The following is a 12,372-nucleotide window of genomic DNA, read 5'->3' as shown; positions in this document are numbered from 1 at the left end:
AAAATACTTGCACACCACGTAGCTGACTAGGGACTGATAACAATAATCTAAAAAGAACTCATACAACTCACAAAAAGAAAACAAATAATCAAAAACTGGTCAGAGGAGGGCCTCCCCGGTGATGCAGCAGGTAGTACACAGAACTGTGAATCTGTCCACAGACTCTGCAGCATGGGTTTGATTCCCGGCCACCCAGGGAGATACACACATGGCACGGCATGTCTCGCCTGCTGCTCCCCTCAGCAGTGTATTTTGTCTGTCTGCCTGTTCTGCTCCCCACTCTGTCTCTGGTGAATTCTCTCACCCTCCTGTGCCCCTGGCTTGTACCCCAGTTCTTGTAAAAATAAATAAATATTAAAAAAAAAACTCTTTCTGACCAAATGATAGACAAGCTCTTTGAGTCATCTTTTGACTAGGCTTCGTCATTGGGCCCTGGCTTCAGTGGAATGCTACCCAGTTATTTTAAAAGATAAAATAATAACTTTTGGGACAAAATGGATGGATCTTAAGGTGATTGTGATAAGTGAAATAAGTGGGAGAGAAATACCAGGTATTTTCACCTGCTTGTGGAATATAAACAGTAAGAGAACACATTTCTGGAAAAGCACAGTAAAATTTTTTAGACTCTGAAAAAGACATACTGGTTACCAGTGGGAATTGGGGAGGGCAGGGTGGAAGGAATTGGGGGAGGAAGGGAATATGTCAATTGATACAGTAGCTTTATATGCACATATGGAGGTGTGAAAATGTACTACCAACATTCTGTGTAAATGACTGATACATTAATAAAAAAATAAAAGTTAAAAAAAGAAACCTGTTAAGGCAGTTTACAGAACAGCCCCTCCCTTGATATTTGCTGGTCTGTCTACTCATCATCAAATTCCTCACCCATCCCCATCTTCACTAATAAGCCCTTAGTCTCCTTTCTACAAGAATTCTCTAAATTCAGTTCAGAAAAATGTCCCACCTTTAATAGATGCTCTTAATGATTTTCCATCCACTGACCTCTTCACTCTGCTGAATGGCAGTAAGTACTCAACTGTCTTCTCTGTATCTGCAGTTGAGCCTAATGTCTCTCCCTGATTTCCATAGTCCTGACACTTACTAAAATAAAGTCTTCTTTGCCATCTGTGGCTTGTCTACATTTTCTTAGAATTGTCTTTTGAGTGCCAATATCTTTAGTTTTGTTGAGGTCCAGTTTACAAATATTTTCTTATACAGTTCAGGTTTTTTGTCCTGTTAGAAATAATTGCTTATCCCAAGATCACAAAGATATTTTGTTTTCTTACACAACTTTACCTCTTTGGGTTTATAATAATTGTATGTTCATATGTGGTAAAATGTAATATTTGAGAATCATTCTTTCCTTTCTGTTTTATATGGATGTGCAGTTGTTCCAGCATTATTTATTGAAAGACCTTTCTTCCTCTTTTGAAGTGCTTTCTCATGCCTGTGTAAAAATCAATTCACTATACTAATGTGGGTCTATTTTGGGACTCTATTTTGCTCCATTGATCTATTTGCTTATCCTTACAATACTGTTACACTGTCTTGATTATTTGAACATTCTAGAAAGTCCTGAAAGCAGGTATTGGAAGTCCTCCACTTTGTTCTTTCTCAATTTTGTTTTCTAGAGATAGGAAATGTCCATAAAAAGAAAAATAAAATCAGCTTGTCATGTTCCCAATGGTATTATGACAGTGATGTTTTGAATCTAAGAATCCATTTTGGGGAGATTTAACATCTTAGCAATATTGAGTATTCTGTTCTTTTAACATGTCATGTTCTTTTAACATCCCTTTATTTAACTAGGGCTTCTTGAATCCTCTAGGAGAGTTTTGTAGTTTTCAGTGTAAAAGTCTTACACAAAGTTGTTATATTTATTGTGAGCACATATTTGATGTTGTTATAAATATTATTATTAAGTTAACTACAGTTTTCCCCTTATATACAGAAATAAATTGAATTTTTTGCTATCCTTTAACTTTGCAAATCTTAATAGTTGTTTATCTTTTCTAGGTAAACAATTATGTTGTATGCAAATAAAGAAGTTTTGCTTCTTCCTTGTTTATCCATGTACTTTTGATTTCTTTTCATTGTCATATTTCACTGCCTAGGTTCTCCAGAACAATTTTCAAAAGAGACGATTGTAGTGAATAGTCTCACCTTATTCTCATTCTTAGGAGTCAACATAGTCAGTAGTTCACTGTTCACATGTGAGATGGAGATTTTTATGTTGATATCCTTTACTAGTTTGTTCCCTTTCACATTTTGATACAAATTTTTATCATGAATAGGTATTGAAATTTTCTCAAATGCTTTAATGCACATAGAGAAATAATCATATGATATTTCTTTTTATTCTGTTATTATAGTGATCATATTGATTTATATTTTAATATTAAACCAATCTTGCATTCTTAAGTCTCCCGCCTGAGTAATGCTCTGTTATCTTTATGATATATATTGCTAGTGTTTAATTTGTTAACATTTTGTTATTTTTATATTGACATCTGTAGTTTTCTTTTGTCTTTCCCACACACCACCCCCGCCTCCGCCCCCCGGCTTTCCTAGCAGGGTAAAATGGGCCTCATAAAACAAATTGGTAAGTTTTTCCTGAAATTATATTTTCTAAAAGATTATCTATAGACCTCATATACTTTTTTTTCCTTAAATATTTCATGGAGTATAGTGGCTGAGCTAAATGAACTTAGTCTTCTTGGAGGAATATTTTTAACTGGAATTCAATTTCTTTAATAGTTACAGGGCTCTATAGATTACTCTTTTGCCCACTTGTCCAAATACATTTGTATTTGTAACCTTAAAATCAAAGTGTTTTCAGATCATTTTCAGCCATGTACAGAGTGGGAAAATATTTGATTTACCTAACACATATTTTTCCAACTGAAGCCATGCAAGTATCTGCTCTGCTTTCTTGTTTCAACTTTCATACTATAGACAGATGTCCTTTTCTTAGTCTATGTAGTGTCACTGGTTTTTGTATTTTTGTGGCATTTTTTTATTGTTAATGATTTACTGCTTAAAATTACCCTCTAGTATAGTACTGAAATGTTACCTATTATTTCTAAAAACAAAAAGACTGTGATGTGTCTTAAGGAGAAAATATTTGTATTAATTGTACTTCATTGAGACAAAAAAACTCTGCCATTGGCCATGAGTTCACTATTAATGAACAATGTATAAGAAATAAGGTATATTTAAACAGAAATATACACAAAGCAAGATTTCACAGACGGGTTGATGAAAATGCTGTGATCAGAGTACTTGGATTATTTACCTCTTCATTATAGGGCATGCAACTATATTCTTCTGGCCTAAAAGAATATAAATAAACACATATGTTTTAGGAAACTTTATTTTTAAAGAACAAAAATGCATTTAAAATTCCCTGCCAGGCCGCTCCTTCCACCCTCTACACACACACACACACACACACACACATACACACACACACACCATGCAATCCCTGTTTCTTATTCCCAAATATGCACTAAACTTGTTATATTCTGGTTTCTAGTTTCTTGACACATTGATGATTAGACCCTAAGTTGGTCACCTCCAGTACCTTTCATCAAACTCAATAACAGTCACAATATCCAGACATCTCTACATTAATGATGGCCTATATTTATGTTTGTCTGTGTATATAACTAGATGTTTATCTAACTTGTCTTTTTGAGAACTGGATTTTGTCTTTACCAAACATTAGTTCTCCCTAACATTAGCAGAAAGTCTACTCTTCCAGTGGGTATTACCTATACATCCTGCAGCTCACTTAAATACATATTTTAGGTGACATTCCTAAAAGGCATGTATGATTGATGTGTGTTTGTGCAAGTATGTACCTGCACTCATGTGTGTGTGCGTTTGTGTGTTTAAATTAGGGGTGACATAAAATGTTCATAGAGAACACAGTTACAAAATTGAACTTTCTTGTGGGAAAATGCCCTTCTCACATAGTGTGAAATTGGATTATAAAATCATCAATTCCTTTAAGTTAGAAAGTCTGTTATTTTTTTAAAGTCTTGTAACTATTCTTTGTGTCCATATTTTGCAGTTGAGTAGTATGCAAAATGCAGCATTGTAGTAATCATATATTCTGGTTTTTAAAGAGAGTTCTGTGTTCAAATAGTTGTCTTTTTCATAAATTCCCCACGTAATGATTTATTCAAGTATTTTTTTTTGCAGAAAGCAAGATTGTTTTATGCTCAAAGCCAAGACCCCCAAAGAGTTACAACAGTTATTTTTCCTCTAAGTATGAACTGCAGTCAGATATGCTGATGAAATTGAAAATTGAAAGTGAAGGCAAATAGCAAGATGAGTTGTTACATGAAGAAGGCGATCCTGTGAGGAATAGCAGAAGACCAAGAATTCAGAAAGGAATATATACAGAGGTTAGGTAAAGACAAGGTTGAAATAACAATTACAAAAGCTATTTAGAAAGGCCAAAATTACAATTTTACTAGAACCTAGCCAAATATATATTACAAAATATACCAACAGGTCCTGATTTTTGCCTCTTTAGACATTTGACAATGAAACTAATTTATATTCTTAGTCTTCTAATCAGACGGTTTCCAAGAGGTTCTTGTAATCTGCTGTTGAAACTTGCTTAATATTTTGTTGGCCTTGTGCCAAGTGGTGTGAAGTGTGTCAGCCACAAGGCTTATGAACCCTTTAGCAAAAGTATGCAGAGATTATGTGATTCATTTGGTCATGTCTAGTCTTCTCCCGACTGACACAAGAATGCACTACAGGAAGAAACAAGGGTACTCTCTTACAAATTTCTCTATGCACATGAGCCCAAAAGACATTACAATAACAATGAGGCTTTTTTAAATACCACAATTTTAAATATCCTGAATGATCAGCTCAGATTCCTGGTTAAGTATGTGCTAGAACCAGGTTCTTTCTCTGTTTTCATGTTTTCTCAAAGCCTTGAGAGGGATTATGTACCTGGGGGTGGCAATAACTGCTACAAGAGTTAGATAACTTAGGTGATAAGTATTCCCAGTCTGGAATATAGGTAATATATTAAGAGCATCCAATTTCTATTTAGAAAAAAAAATGTACTTGCGGTAAATTTTGTTGTCAATAATAGTCCTGAACATGGGGAAGTCCATGGCTGTTCTTGGCAACCTGTTACTAGTTTTTGAACTAGTCCCTCTCTTTCCATTATCATTGTTCATGGTTCATTGGCTGTCATAATTTTTCACCCAAATCATTATGATAGCTTTTTAACTGATTTTCTACTTAAATCTGCTAGTCCACTGATTCTCCAGGCAAAAGTCTGGTTATTTTCTAAAATTTCCTCCCCTGATAAAGTGCAAACAAATTATTATCTGATTCTACTTAGGTCTTTTGCTTGGGATGTAGCTGATCTTTTAGTAGGAGATTAGTTGAGTTCATAGTTAAGTTTAAATTCTTTAGTGAAGTCTGGGATTATATTTTTTAAAACCCATTGATTATTATCTCTTGCTATATAGATATAGATATAGATATAGATAAACATATATATATATATAAATTGTGTTAAGCTTAACACACTCCTTAACAAAGTTTTAAACAGACTTCTTAAATTTACTTAGTATAAAGCTGAAGTCTTTATTTTTCTCATCTGATCCACTCTATTTCCATTTGTATTATTTTCCAGTGAGTTTCTAAAGCTGGAACCTTAAAATTAGGTAATAGAAATAAAAGAAAGGAAGGAATGGCCATGCTAATGTCAGACAAACTAGATCTCCAGTTAAAAAGAGAGAGAGATAGGGACGGGCACTATATCATGATAAAGGGAATAATACATCAGGAAGCATAACACTTAAAAATGAGGAAACACAAAAATATACTAGGCAACTGCTATCAACTGAAACAGACTTTGGGAAAAGAACAGTTGTATTAGGGGACTCAACACCCCCACTCTTACCTCTGGACAGATCAACTAGATAGATAATGAATAGGGACACAATAGCCATAAACAAAGATTTAGAGCACCTAATAGAAACATATAGGACACTGCACCCCAAAAAACCCAAATATACATTTTTCCCAAGTGTATATGGGGCATTCTCCAAGATCAACCATTTACTGGATCACTAACATGTAGCAGCAAATTCAAAAAGATTGAGCTCATACCAAGCATCTTTTACCATAAAGGTATCAAGCTAGAAATCAACCACAAAAAGAAAACAGGAAAACCTCCAGTACATGGCACCTTAAAATTTAGTTTTGAAAAACACTACCTCACCAATCAATCATCAGATTCTCCTAATAATACCCTGAAGAGTTTTGGTTCCATTTTTCCGTGACATTATTTCAAATTTTTTATTTTTGCTTCTGTCTCCCCTGTTCATCTGTTACTTCCTTAAAGGCAGCATATAGTGGGCACTGAAATCACTTACACTCATGTACAGTTGGAGGTTGCTGAGTGGCTCCATGCATTTATGAAGGGAGGACTTGACTGCATTCACACTATTCTCTGTCAGCACCTCTGTTCATCATATTGTATCTCTATTATGACATATGAACCATACAGGGTGACATCTTCTCTTCCCAATTTTATTCCTACCACAAAATAGGCAGATTGGTAATGTGCTAAATGACAAAGAAATTTAGATTCTCCTTATCATAGATTATTGTTTATCCTTTATTAAAAATTATAAGAATTTTTCTGTGTATTGCTTCATTATATGAAGAATGTCTATAAAATATTGACTAAGCATCTTTACAAAATAGCATTCATATTATATTTATGTTTTATAAAATTCAAGGCATATTCTATTTGTATAGATACTTGGATGACTTGTCTGTATAAGTTTATTTTATAGCTTTTTTATACAAACATACATTTTAAAAATTTCTTATGATTAATGTACATTGGTTTTTTTAGAACAAATTCCATTAAATAATATATTGCATCTCTTTAATTAGTAATTGCCAAATTCCTGAACAATCTCTTCCCTTGCCCATTACTCTGTAATGAAAAGAGGTAGAGATTGATGATTGTGCAATATTTTAAGCAGTGTTCTTTCATCAAGAGTGTGAATGGATTGTAGTTTAACAGTTAGCAGAGTAAAGGATGAAGTTGGAAATTGAGTGTTATATGTGAGTGGCAGGAAAGATTGGTGTGTCTGTGTTTATGTTCTGATGGGTGCATTTATAATGCATAAAAGAGTGAGAATGAAGAAAAGTAAAAGTGTTGACAAGTGCTTTTCCTTTTCTGAAATTCCAGTGATACTGACACTCTTGTCTGAGCAAATAACACTTTTTTAAAAACAGAAAATAGACGAATAGATGAAATTTGTTTAGCTAAAAGAAAATAGCTTATAGGAACAGGATCAATTAATATGGAAATTCCTTTCCTCTCTACACTTTTCAGAAATGGTTTAATGAAAAAGACATAAAATATTACTCTATAATTGCAGATAAAGCAGAAAATGTAAACATATATACACATTTGCACATACTTAAAATTAAGATTTTGAACTTGTTACTATTTCTAATAAGAATAAAATTGTGTTTTAAAAATTATATTCAGAATGGCAACATAAATATGGAGCAAGTTGCAAAATACTTTGAAATTTTCTGATAATGAAAAAAGCAGTTCACCATAAATAATATTCATCAAATTAATAATCACGGATTAACAATTTAGTTAGGAAATATGTCCAGGCTCCGAGAGAAGGTGGTAATCATAGGAGTAATCTATATGCTTCTCTTTCCTGAAACTCTATCTAGGAAGAATATTTAATTTCTCACTACTGTTAGACTTAATTTTGAATTGTTTTGGGCAATAGTGTGCTTTAAAAAATAATAGTATGTGCTCGTTCATGAAAAAAATTATTTTTATATAGTCATTGCATTTTTTTAATTGGCATAACATTGGGTTTCCATAATGTATACACCTTAGAGGTATAGGATGACACCTCATCAGATGTATGTTACCATAACATACTCTCCACCCACAGTCCAGTAGCCCATTGAACCCCTTCTACTTCCTGATCTCTACCCTCTTCATCCCACTCTAGTAGCTTCAATTCTGAGGTTGTTTTTCTAAGGTTTGTTATCTATTTAATTCTGTCTAACCCTTTGTTTTATTTTCTATATTCCACATATAAGTGAAACCATCTGATATTTGTCTTTGTCCCTCTGACTTAGTTCACTTAGCATAATCCCTTTAGTTCTAACTTTATTGACACAAATGGCTAAGTTAAAAATTTTTTTATAGCTGAATAGCAATCCATTCTGTATATATACCACAATTGTTAATCTACTCATCTGTTTTGGGGCATGTCTGTTGCTTCCATAATGTGACTTTTGAAAACAGTGTTGCAATCAACATAGGAATGCATATAACCATTCTAATTCGTGTTTTTACACACTTTGAGTAGATACCTAAGAATGGAATTGCTGGATCATATGGTGGGTCTATTTTTAATATTTAGAGAAATCACCATACTGTCTTTCATAAGGGTTGAAGCAGTCTAGATTCTACCAAAAATGTTGAGGGTTGCTATTTCTCCTCATCTTGCCATTTTAATATGGCCCATTCTCACAGATGTAAGGTGGTAACATGTTGTGGTTTTGATTCTCATTTCCCTGATAAATAATGATGATAAACATTTTTTCATGTATTTGTTAGACATCTGTATGTCTTCTTTGGAGAAGTGAATATTTAGTCCCACCATTGGGTTATTTTCTTTTTGTTCAGTTGTATGAGTTCTTTGTAGATCTTGAATATCAGCCCCTACATTTATGAGGTCTGGATATTTTCTCCCATTCTATATGGTGTCTATGTTTTAATGATTGTTTCTTTTGCCTTTGTTTCTCCCAATGTAGCTTTTAATTTCTTTTTTGATTTCCTAAAATAATGCATTGGTCATTCAGTAATGTATTTATAAACCTCCACATATTAGATGTTCTCATTTTCTGTTTGTGGTGATTTATAGTTTAATACCATTGTGATCAGAGAAGATACTTGATATGTAACTTCTACCTTTATGAATTTATTGATACTTGTTTTATAATCTAGCATGTGGTCTATCTTGGAGACTTTTCCATGTACATTTGAGAATATGTAGTCTGTTTTGTTGGGTTGCAGTGTCCTATGAATATTTACTAAGACATAGTGGTCTAATTCTTCATAAAGTTTGTTATTTACTTGTTGATATTCTGCCTGGTTGATCTATTCATGTAGACTGTTGAATTCACCTACTACTATTGTCTTGCATTTTTCTCTTGTCACTTTTTTGATTCTTACTCTTATTTTTATATTTTATTAACCACATTTTTATCACAAGTTACTCTGTCTAGTTTATTTATGATTAAACTACCTGAAATTCTTTCTAGAATAAGCTAGTATATAGTAGACACCAACTGTCATTAACTAATTTACAGGAATATTCATTTTATACATAACTGCTAAGATACCTGTCCAAACCTGTCATCTTTGATTTCAATTGCAATAACCAATGGAGGTTATTAGTTCCCATGAAGTATCATCTAGTCCATTTACTTTTTCTTCAAAAAATCATAGTGCAATAGTAAGTATCTATGTCACTTTATAGTATATGAATGTGCCATGAACTTTAGCTCATTTAAATTCCTGCAAAAATCCTATGAATGAACAAGGAAAGATACTGCTATCTTTATTTTATGGATGAAAATGCTCAAAAGCCTAAAGAGTGAACCTTAAATTACAGAACTTATATGGAGCAGAAGCGCGTGTCCTGCTTCTATGTCATCAAAACCTGAAAAACAAATCGCAATTCTTAATGCTTCTCCCAGGAAATTAGGGTATATACCAAGTAGTTTTGGGTGTGATTGTTTTTCATCAGAGGTAAAAACACCACCACTGCCAAATTTTAAGCATTGCTATGACTTTGAAATTGAAGTTGATAATTATGTACATGATTTTAGAAATTCCAATGCTTTTAATAATTAAATGAAGAAAGACAGAATTATGGTTTCTCAAGAAAATGTTTCCCGACATAGCTGAAAGCAGAATAGGTGGGAAACGCATCTAATAAGTATGTTCTAAAGGGCTGGTGATAGCTGTAGATTTCATGTAGTGAATGAAAGGTAGGAGAACACTCATATAACATCTTGAGTTAGTTCCATCTTAACAGAAACCAAATATTATATCTCTTTGAGAAGGGGCTGTGAAGAATCTTGTGAACAATTGTCTACTCACATTTTTCTGGGCCACTACAATTTTGTAGCCCAAGAACTACTCTGAGTGAACCAAAGAACTGCATTTCCAAGTATTCTTACAGCTCTAGTATTGATTGCTTGATTCTGTCCAACTATCCCTTGCTATAAACAACCCTGCTACAGCCTGCACTATTGAGAAGCAATGATGAATTATTTAACAGTAACTAATCAATATAAAACAAGACTCACCTTTGTTATAGCAACACTACTGATAGACTGCTTTTCCATTTTAATTTTTTATTATTTTGCATTGATTTCTGAAACAATTCTGTATCTTACTTTTCTTTCATCAGTAAATGTGAGCTGAGCCCTACCTGACTAGAAATCTAATATCCTTTTTGAATTACAAATTACCCAACTCAATTAAGGAACAATTAGTTCAGAGTTTAAAAAATCACTCAACTTTACTCTGATCAAATTTAATGAGTGTAACACATTAAATAATATATTTTGGGAGGATACATATAGAAAAATCTGAAAAGATTATTTCTGCTGTGTATGTTTTAGGGAGTAGGGCCTCAAATTTTCCCATTTAGCCTGGGGAAATTCAGTCCTGTGTGGGAACTTGTCCTCTAAATCCTGTCACATCAATGGAAGAATAGAGACCTTAGGGTTTTTTTTTTTTTTCTTTCTTTGTTCCTTTTTTCCTTTTTAGGCTTTAGTTGAGTTGTCTAGAATAAAACAATGGCCACTACGTTTGGCGCTACTGCACCTGAGTGCTAACCACAAATAAGTCAAACATAAAATAAGATCTTATCATACATATAAACAGTGAAGAAGAGAGAGAATGAATCAGGAGTCAGGTACAGTAGACACACAAATACACATAGATGTGTGCAGCCTCTGTGTAAATTAGACTGAAATTTAGCACAGTCTAAATTTGATCAGTGGTGTTGATCAGTCCATTCACTTACTATATTTTTAGTTAGTGCTGTTTTATCTTTATTAAAGCAATAATAAAATAAATTTGGATTTGTAGATAATTCATGTGAGTTGAAAATTTATGTGCTAAAGATACTTGGTTTGCTATACTTATTAGCCAATATCTGTTGTTTAATGTATGGTTTTGTTACAAAAGAAATGCAAATCCTTTGCCAATAATTAGACCCATGCATCAGTGGAAAGAAAATACCAATCACCCTACTACACACACTTGTCAAATAACAACCATTGTTTAAATTTTGCCTTGCACAGTCTGCAATGCATTCTCTATCAAATTTTTCTTGCCATATCTAACTCACCCATGTTACTTTGAGTAAAATTCTCCTATAAAGATGTGTCTGCTCATGAGCTTTTATTTTTTTTTGGGGGGGGTTGATTATTAATTTCCATGATTGCAATTGTTCTATTGAAATTTTCTGATTATTTTAGATTAAATCTTCATAAACTGTATTGTTTTAAATTTTTTCAAGATTATCAAACTTGTTAGAGTATGTATTCTTATAGGGATCTCTTATGAGCCTTTGTATTCTATGATACCTCTAGTAATTTCTCCTCTTTCACTTCTCTTTTTCTTTTTCTTTCTTTTTTATGGATATATGTTAGTATTCTTTAAGGGACAAACATACAGATAAATAGGCTCCAGTAAGGAAATTTTAATTTCATGAATTAAGAAACCACTAAGTTACTTTCATTTTATCTTCAGTGATGCTATAGAACTTTATCTTAATTCTGGGATTTCAGGTAATATTCAGTTCCCACAACTACCACAAATGCAGAAAATCCCCACTTGAATCCTTTTAATTATGTACCAACAAAGGAAACATGATTTACAAAGCCACCCGTGTATCTCCAAGCTTCATTGTTTCCCAGTGGATCCTTTATTCCCCATGCAACCCTTCAATCTTCCATTACTTATAATCTGGAAGTTGCATTTTTTTCTTGGCCACATTCATGGCCATGTTCATGTCAATCGGCCATGTCCAACACCAATCTGACCACTCTGGACCCTCAATATTCAACCCTCTAGCTGGAGTCAACTGGAAATAACTCCTCTTTCATTTTTAATTCTGTTTATTAATGTTTTCTCTCTTCCTTCCTTTGTTAGCCTAGCTAAAGTTGTATTGCTTTTTCTTATCTTCTCAAAATATCAACTCTTAGTTTCTTTGATCTTTTATATAGTATTTTTATATCTATTTGATT

General features: G+C 33.1%; 1 pseudogene; it reads right to left on the bottom strand.

Annotated features, from left to right (window-relative positions):
• Positions 1–11,880: 11,880 nt before the first annotated feature.
• LOC119244147 (NADH dehydrogenase [ubiquinone] 1 beta subcomplex subunit 3-like) lies at positions 11,881–12,150 on the bottom strand (annotated as a pseudogene).
• Positions 12,151–12,372: the final 222 nt, after the last annotated feature.

This window comes from Talpa occidentalis, unplaced genomic scaffold (assembly GCF_014898055.3).
Source record: "Talpa occidentalis isolate TD23 unplaced genomic scaffold, MPIMG_talOcc4v2.1 talOcc4.14, whole genome shotgun sequence".
In the NCBI taxonomy this organism is placed as follows: Eukaryota; Metazoa; Chordata; class Mammalia; order Eulipotyphla; family Talpidae; genus Talpa; species Talpa occidentalis.
Note: the sequence above shows the minus strand (reverse complement) of the source record. Positions and strands in the feature narration are given on the sequence as shown.